Source organism: Galeopterus variegatus, unplaced genomic scaffold (assembly GCF_000696425.1).
Source record: "Galeopterus variegatus unplaced genomic scaffold, G_variegatus-3.0.2 Scaffold2823, whole genome shotgun sequence".
NCBI lineage: Eukaryota > Metazoa > Chordata > Mammalia > Dermoptera > Cynocephalidae > Galeopterus > Galeopterus variegatus.
Window position 1 is genome coordinate 206577 of NW_007728934.1, and position 7220 is coordinate 213796.

The 7220-nt window shown below is 58.1% G+C and overlaps 1 long non-coding RNA gene across 3 annotated transcripts; it reads right to left on the bottom strand.

The window, feature by feature from the left end:
- Window positions 1–4438: 4438 nt before the first annotated feature.
- LOC103598998 lies at window positions 4439–6980 on the bottom strand. Of its 3 annotated transcripts, none has more exons than XR_551258.1 (4): window positions 6908–6980; window positions 6408–6454; window positions 5811–5923; window positions 4439–5619 (listed from the first exon to the last, which is right to left on the bottom strand). It is a non-coding gene; the product is annotated as an uncharacterized LOC103598998 (long non-coding RNA). The 3 variants fall into 3 exon arrangements; XR_551257.1 differs by having other exon boundaries at window positions 6332–6454; XR_551256.1 differs by having other exon boundaries at window positions 6205–6454.
- Window positions 6981–7220: the final 240 nt, after the last annotated feature.

Consider the following 7220-nt stretch of genomic DNA (forward strand, 5'->3'; position numbering starts at 1 on the left):
CGATCCATAAATTCCACTCCTGGGCATATCCCCAAGAGTCCATCCAGAAACTTGTACATGCCTGTGTACAGTGGCATTATTTGTAATAGTCAGAAGGTGGAAACAACCCAAACGTTTGTTAATGGATGAATGGCTGAACAAAATGTGGTAGACCCACGCAGAGGAGCTCTGTTCATCAGCAGAAAGGAACGAGGCACCGACACGCACCACAATGTGGATGAGCCTTGAAAACATCAGACTGAGTGACAAAAGCCAGCCACAAAAGGGAGCATGCTGTGTGAGTCCATGTGCATGGAATATCCCCATGAGGGAAACCTACAGAGACAGAAAGTAGACTAGTGGTGGCTGGGGCTGGGGGCGGGGCGGGGTGGACGGGGAGTGACTGCTAAGGGCACAGTGTTTCTTCTGGAGTGACAAAAATGTTTCGGAACTATATGGTGATGGTGGCACGACCCTATGAATGACCACTAAGGCTGAGCCTCAGGACTCTGCGAGCACAGGCTGGACAGTCACCTCGGCTCAGGTCAAGGCCTGGAGAGGGAAGGAGCAGGACCCCAAGACCTGGAGTGGGGATACTGGGGTGCATGTGCTTGAAACCCTGAGCCCCCTTACTGCCCTGAACTCTCCGCGGGCAAAGTAGCCTCCCTCCAGAAGAGAACAGCCTTCCCTCACCTGATAACTAAAGGTCTCACCAGGGCAGGTGCCTGGTGAGGGGAGGCTTGTCCTCAAAATCCACCTTTGCTTTCCCCTGCAGCCTGTGGACCAGCACCTAAGTCCAGCCTGAGCGGAGAATGCCATCCCTGCTCTGCAGGAAGGGCACCAAAAGGAAGGCAGGGCCTGGCGAGGTGTCCCAGCAGGAACTGGGGTCCACGAGAGGTGACCGATCACTCACAAGGCTGGGTAGGTGAGACTGAGTCAGGTGTGGACGCCAGGCGCTGGTCCCAACACAGCACTGGGATGCTGTTCGGAAGTCTGGATGTGACAGTAGCCTGAGGTCCATGAGATGTAGGTTCCAAAAGCACCTGAGCAGCACACTGAGGAAGGGGCATGCGGTTCAGGAGGTGGGAGTGCCAGAGAGTATTATGACATGAGAGCAGACAGCCCAGGGCTGACCGTCCCCTGGGAGGGCCCAGAGGCCACTCCTTCACCAGGGTGGTGCACAGGTGATGGGCATAGCGTCACCAAGAGGCCCCCTGAGGAAGGCTGTCTCTGGAGTCAGGATTGAAGGGCAAGTGTTGTCATGTGTCAAAGGAGATGACGGGCCCTGGACAGCAAGGCTATTGGGCAAGATGGGCACAGACTGTTACCATGGTGGGCGCCCAGGCCAGAGGCACAGTCAGGAGGCCCTGACCGCAGGGACCCATGGTGATGGGTAATCGACCATGGTGCTCCTTGAGGCAGATGGGTGGGCAGCTGGCCAGGCTGCCGCTTGACTTGTAGAACTAGAACAGGCCGAGAGACAGGGAGGGGAAGACTGAGGCCACCACGATGAAGCCCAGCTCCTCACTCGGATCCCAGCCAGTCCTCACCTAGAGCTCGTGAAAGGAAGGGGAGACTGGGTTCCCTCAAGAAGAACAACACCCCTGCAAGCTAGTGCCACAAATCATCTCAGTCCTTCTCCAGAGAACTAGGTTCTAGGGAAAGAGAGACACCCAGACCTTACAGGGATGCTGGATACAGGGTCTGTGCTGATGCTGAAGCCAAGGGTCCCCAAATGCCATTAGAGTGGGGGCATATGGAAGCCAGGCGACAAAAGGGGCACAGGACCCGGTCATGGACCTGCCTGTGGCCACCCCATCCCCACCCCAGTCCCTGTGGGCCCCATCAGACAATGCACTTAGCAGGGAGAGCCCTGTCACTGGTCTCTTGCCTGGGGAATAACAGCCAGGACTGTGGGAATGGCCAGTGGAAGGCCCTGAAATCCACAAGGCTGCCAATCAGAAGCAGCGCTCACCCGCACGGGACAGCAGGGGTCAGAGCCACACGTGTGGGGTACTGAATAAGCAAGTTGACAAAGTCCTTGCTATTCCAGGGAAGCCAGCAAGGCTGGCATCCTTTTGCCTACTTCCCCCTTCTCCCTCCTTTTGAGGTCTGACCTTTGAGGGAAGCTTTGTAAATGAGAAACTTATGTTCTTATTTTGTTGATAAGTAGTTAGCTGTGAATCTTCAAGCACCATGGCAGCTGAAAATGTTTTGTCCTATAAATAGCTTGGTATCAGATATAATTAATGTAATCAGTACAGTTTGTTATTTTCACTGGCTTATAAAAAGGAACCTAAAACAAAGATGCCTTACAGGTCAGCAGCCTGCAAGGTCCTCCTGATCCCATAAAATAAATCGTGTCTTTCTTCATTTCCCACCGTCTCCCCTCGGGGTACTGGTCAACAACACACACTGGAGATGAAAGGTGCAGGGATGGTGGCCCCCCACAGCCCCACCCACGGTGCCCAAAATACCTCGTGGCTAATGCCTGGGGACAGTGAGCCCCTGAAGCCCGACCAGGTGCAGGCTACACCACAGCTGCTGGGCTGGACTCAGTGCCTCTGACAATAGACCAGCAGCACCTGCTGGCACTTGAGAAGAGACTGTGGGTTTGGCAAATGTGTTCTTTTTGTTCCCATCAAAGAGGATCAAAGTGGCTAGAGTTTATCGGGGGGTGGACAGAGCACACATTCACAGTCTTGCTCAGGCCTGTGGTCTCCTGTCTGTCAGCAAAATCCACAGGGGCTTGGAGAGCTGCGCCGTCTGCAGAGCAGTCCAGCGGGCACTGGACCGATGACGTCATGCTAATCAGATGTGCTGAACAAACCAGAAGTGGCAAGTGCTCCAGACTGCAGCAGAGGGAAGGGGGCAAACCCTACAGAGCGTCAGGGGTCTGCCATATTGGTGAAGCTTGTAGGGGTCCTAGGATGGGGACTGCTGAGAGATCAGCTCTGTGGAGAAAGGGCAGTTGCCCTCCCTCTAGGAAAGCAATAATATGGGCTTGGTGGCCTTTTTGGGTTGACAGAAAGCAAAAACCTCGCTTGAGGAGGCTGCTCCTCCCGCACTGAGCAATGCAGAGGTCCTGTGTCAAGTGGGACCCAGAAAAAGCAGGGGTCTGTCTCCACCACAGGCCCTGGCTGAGCGGCGGGTCAGAACCCTGCGAGGCATTCCTAACCAGCTGTGCAGGAGTCACTGTGCAGAGCCCTGACCCAGGCAAGGCAGTGCCTGCTGCAGCAGGACTCACCTGCCATTTCAAAATGGGCATGTGAGGTGCTGCTGGGTCTGGCAGGGACCCAATAAGGGACATAAAGAACTGTGGCCAGAACTGCTGCCAGAGCTGGTATCCTCAGGCCCACCCAGAGTAGGCCTGGCAGGTCCAGAAGACACAGCAAGGCCCACGGTCAAGACCCAGACCCACGTGACAACTCCTTGACCCAGCACCTCTGCCTCAGCTCTTCCCCAGGGTCTCCCTAGGACCCTGATGACCAGGTGGTGGCCTGGGTCTTACCTGGGTGGGCTAGAAATGTGGGACTAGGGAACAGGGGAAGGAGAGGCCTCCCAGAAGATGGGGTCTGAGTGGTGCACCTGCTCGCCAACTCCTTGGAAAGGACATAGTGGAGCGCAGGGTAAGGTCAGGGCCAGGGAGGCCTGGGGGCAGCCTTGTGATGGACACAAGCTGCAGATCCGCTGCTGGAGGCACTGAAGGACCAGCACACAATATGCCCACAAGTTTCCCTGATGTGACGGGGGGACATGCACAGCTCCCTTTCGCCTAGGCTGACCTAGCTCTGTCTCGCTGAATGCATGACCCATCGGTAGCAAAGACCAAATCCTCACTACAAAGCCTAAAAGGAACCTGGCCAACATTTTTGGCAAGTTAATCACACTGGACCTTCCAGCCAGGAGGGGACAGTGGCTCATCCTGACCAGTACCGACATCTACTCCAGATCTGGCTTTGCCTTCCCTGCCCACAGCACTGATGCCGGGATCATGGTCCTAGGGCACACCCTGCTTTGTGGACATGGGAGATGCAGACCATGGGACCGTGAGACCCACTGTGGCAAAGGAGGTGAGACAAGGGGCACAGGGCCCCAGATCCGCTGGTTCTACAGTCTGTGCATCAGTGGGAGCAGTGGCCTGATGCAACCTGCCAAGGCTGAGCTGGGAGCCAGCCTGTGGGCCTCCATGACATGCACCTGCACTGCCCCATTGCTGGACATGGAGTGGTGTCCCCAGCAGCTGACATGCAGGCCCAGCAGTCACGGCTCCCCACGACCTGCCTGGAGAATGTTTCCTTCCCGTTACTAGAACTTTTGGCCCTGCTACAGAATCTGCACGGCCTGTAAAGCCTGCAGTATTCCCACCCTGTGCTAGGACGAGGCCATCCACTGGGCTTGCTGGGCCAATGCGGACGCTCTGCACCTGTGTAGACCAAAACTCAGCACCAGCCCCAGGTGGCTGCTGCCATCGAAGAGCCAAATTCCAAATTTTATTTAAATTAATGGATTCAACTTAAAGAGCCACACGTGGCTAGCAGCTCCCATATTGGAGAACACAGGTCTAGAAACCCACTAGGGTTCCCGGCTCCCCAGAAGCTGTCAGCACGCTGCACAGGGGGTGAGTGCACATGCTGGGGAGGGCCTGCAGCGCAGCCCTGTTGTGAAGCAGGCTGGCCGTGAGGTGCAGACCTGCAGCAGCAGGCAGCCGGAGGTCCAGGACCAGGCTGCAGCAAGGACACGGGTCTGCACTGCGGCCTCCACCACACATCCCTCCTGGCTCCCAGCCCCAGGAACGTTCTCTCCTGGCCAGTGCTATGTGCCCACCTTCTATGCACAAGGCACTAGATGGACCAGAAGGGCCCAGGGATTAGCTCAGAGCCCCACTGGGCAGGCGCCCAAGTCCACATCCCACTGGCTGGACATCCACAGATTTGCCTGCCCAATGTCCAGTTCCCTTTCTTGTGGCAATGGACCCATTTTAGGAGACTTGACCACTGGGCTTGACTGCTTGGTTTGAGATGGGCAGGCAACCTGCTCAGGATGTGAGTTTGTAGCGTTGGCACTGAGGGCTTCCTCTTGTCCTGGACTTGCTGTGATGACAGTGGTTAGCAGTTCCAGGCTCTCCACATGGATAATGCAGTCAGTTCTCAGAGCAACCCTGGGGAAACTGAGGCACAGAGGGTACATAACTTGCCCAGCCACTCAGCTGGTGATGAAGCAGCAGAGCTGGATGTGAGCGGGATCTATGAGGCCTTAGCTGCCACCTCCACCACAGGTGGGGGCTCCCTGGGAAGGGGTGACACAGGACGGCAAAGGGCAGGTGAGCAGACACATCCTGACTGGACGATGGTCAGCCAGTGGGCTCGCTGCCATGCATGGCCACCAGCCGTCCTGGGAGCTGGACGTGTTCTGGGCTGGAGGAGTGTTAGATACTTCACTCTTGCCCCGGCGCTGACAAGAGCAACTTCCTGACCTGAGTCGAGGGCTGCGCCCTCTTGCTTTGGCCAGTTTGATTCGAGTTTTCTGTTCCTTGCAGTTGAGGGTTTTAACTGACACTTGTCCTGTGGAGTTGGGGGGAGAGAGTGAGGCACCTGGCACAGGGCTGGGTTCCTGGAAAGTTCTCCAAACCTGCATCTCCTGCAATGATAAGAGGGCAATGGCAACCAGTCTTCACCCCTTGCCACTAACTGGCTGCCTGTTCTCAGATTTGACAGGTGTCTGCACCCCTAGGTAAAGACTCCATGCGACTGTCCTTCCCGGGGCTGTTCACGATGCCCACACTGGCTGTGCACAGTGAACAACCTGAGGCTCCTGGCTCCCTCACTCACCCATGCTGAGGTTTCCCAGGGTCTCTCTTTCCTCGGCCCCTAGCAGGTCCAAGTCCCAGGGCTCCTTTCCTTACTCCAGCGGGAGATCAGATCTGGTTTGGATCCTGGAAATCCTGCCGGAGAGGAAGCAGTGGACTGAGGTGCTAGGACGTCCTCAGCTTCCTGCCTACCCCCAGCTTCTGGGCTGCAGAAGTAGCCCTAGGACCAGAGTAGTACGGCGCCCCAGAATGAAGGCTCAGGAACAAAGGGACTCCTCAGGAGGTTGAGGGGGTGGGGAGCAGGGGTGGGGCGCAGGCTCAAGACAAAGACAACGGGCTCAACTGGGTCCACAGTGAGAGTATGGGGGTACCCCACCCACAGGGGCAGCAAGGCTGGCCCTGCCCCCGCCTGTTACCTGGGCTCTGGTCTGAATGGGAGGAGGGTACTCTGGTCCCAGCCCACCTGGCCCCTCCAGGACCCCTCTGAGCTCTGATGGGGGCTAGGGTGGGTGAGAGGAAAGGCCTGGGTCTAAGACCCCGTACTCAGTGAGGCCAGGTTCCTGTGAATCTCCAGCATCAAGTCCCTATTCAGGGCCCTCTGCCGTAGGTCCAGACCCACCCCCTTCCTGGGTGAAGTGCACTGCCACGTCCGAAGCTCAGCAGGCCCTGAAACAACACACGTGTGCAGTTCGGTGACGTGGGGTCCCCAACCTGTGGGTGGGGACACACATAAGGGGGAGGGGAGAAATCAGCTCAATGGGCTGGCCGCTCAGCTGGCCCGCAGCTCTGTGGGGAGGACGGGTTATGGGGTTCCGTGGGTCCCCTGGACATAATCCCAGGCGCTCTGGCTGCCAGGGAACCCCTAAAGACAAGGGGAATTGGCACCCCCAACTCAACCTTCCCCGCTGACCACATTCACTCCACCCTCCGTCCTCCACAACCGGCCCCCCACTGTCTTCCTTGGTGATGCGACCCTCGCCAGCCTCAGGGCGGCCTCGGAGGAAGAGGAGAAGGCCGAGGCGGCCGAGCGACGCCTGGAGAGAGTCCGGAGAGGACCCGGGATTCAGGGCTCCGTGTGCGGCGGGCCACGAGTCAAGGCCCTTCGGGAGGCGCGCTCACCAGGGGCCAGGCGGGCGGGGGTCTGCCCGCCATCCCGGCAACGGGTCCTGGGGATGAACGCGGCGGCGGCGGGAGGAGGGGGTCCCCAGAAGCTGTCAGCACGCTGCACAGGGGGTGAGTGCACATGCTGGGGAGGGCCTGCAGCGCAGCCCTGTTGTGAAGCAGGCTGGCCGTGAGGTGCAGACCTGCAGCAGCAGGCAGCCGGAGGTCCAGGACCAGGCTGCAGCAAGGACACGGGTCTGCACTGCGGCCTCCACCACACATCCCTCCTGGCTCCCAGCCCTCGGGCCCCGCCTCTCCCCGTGCGCGCTCA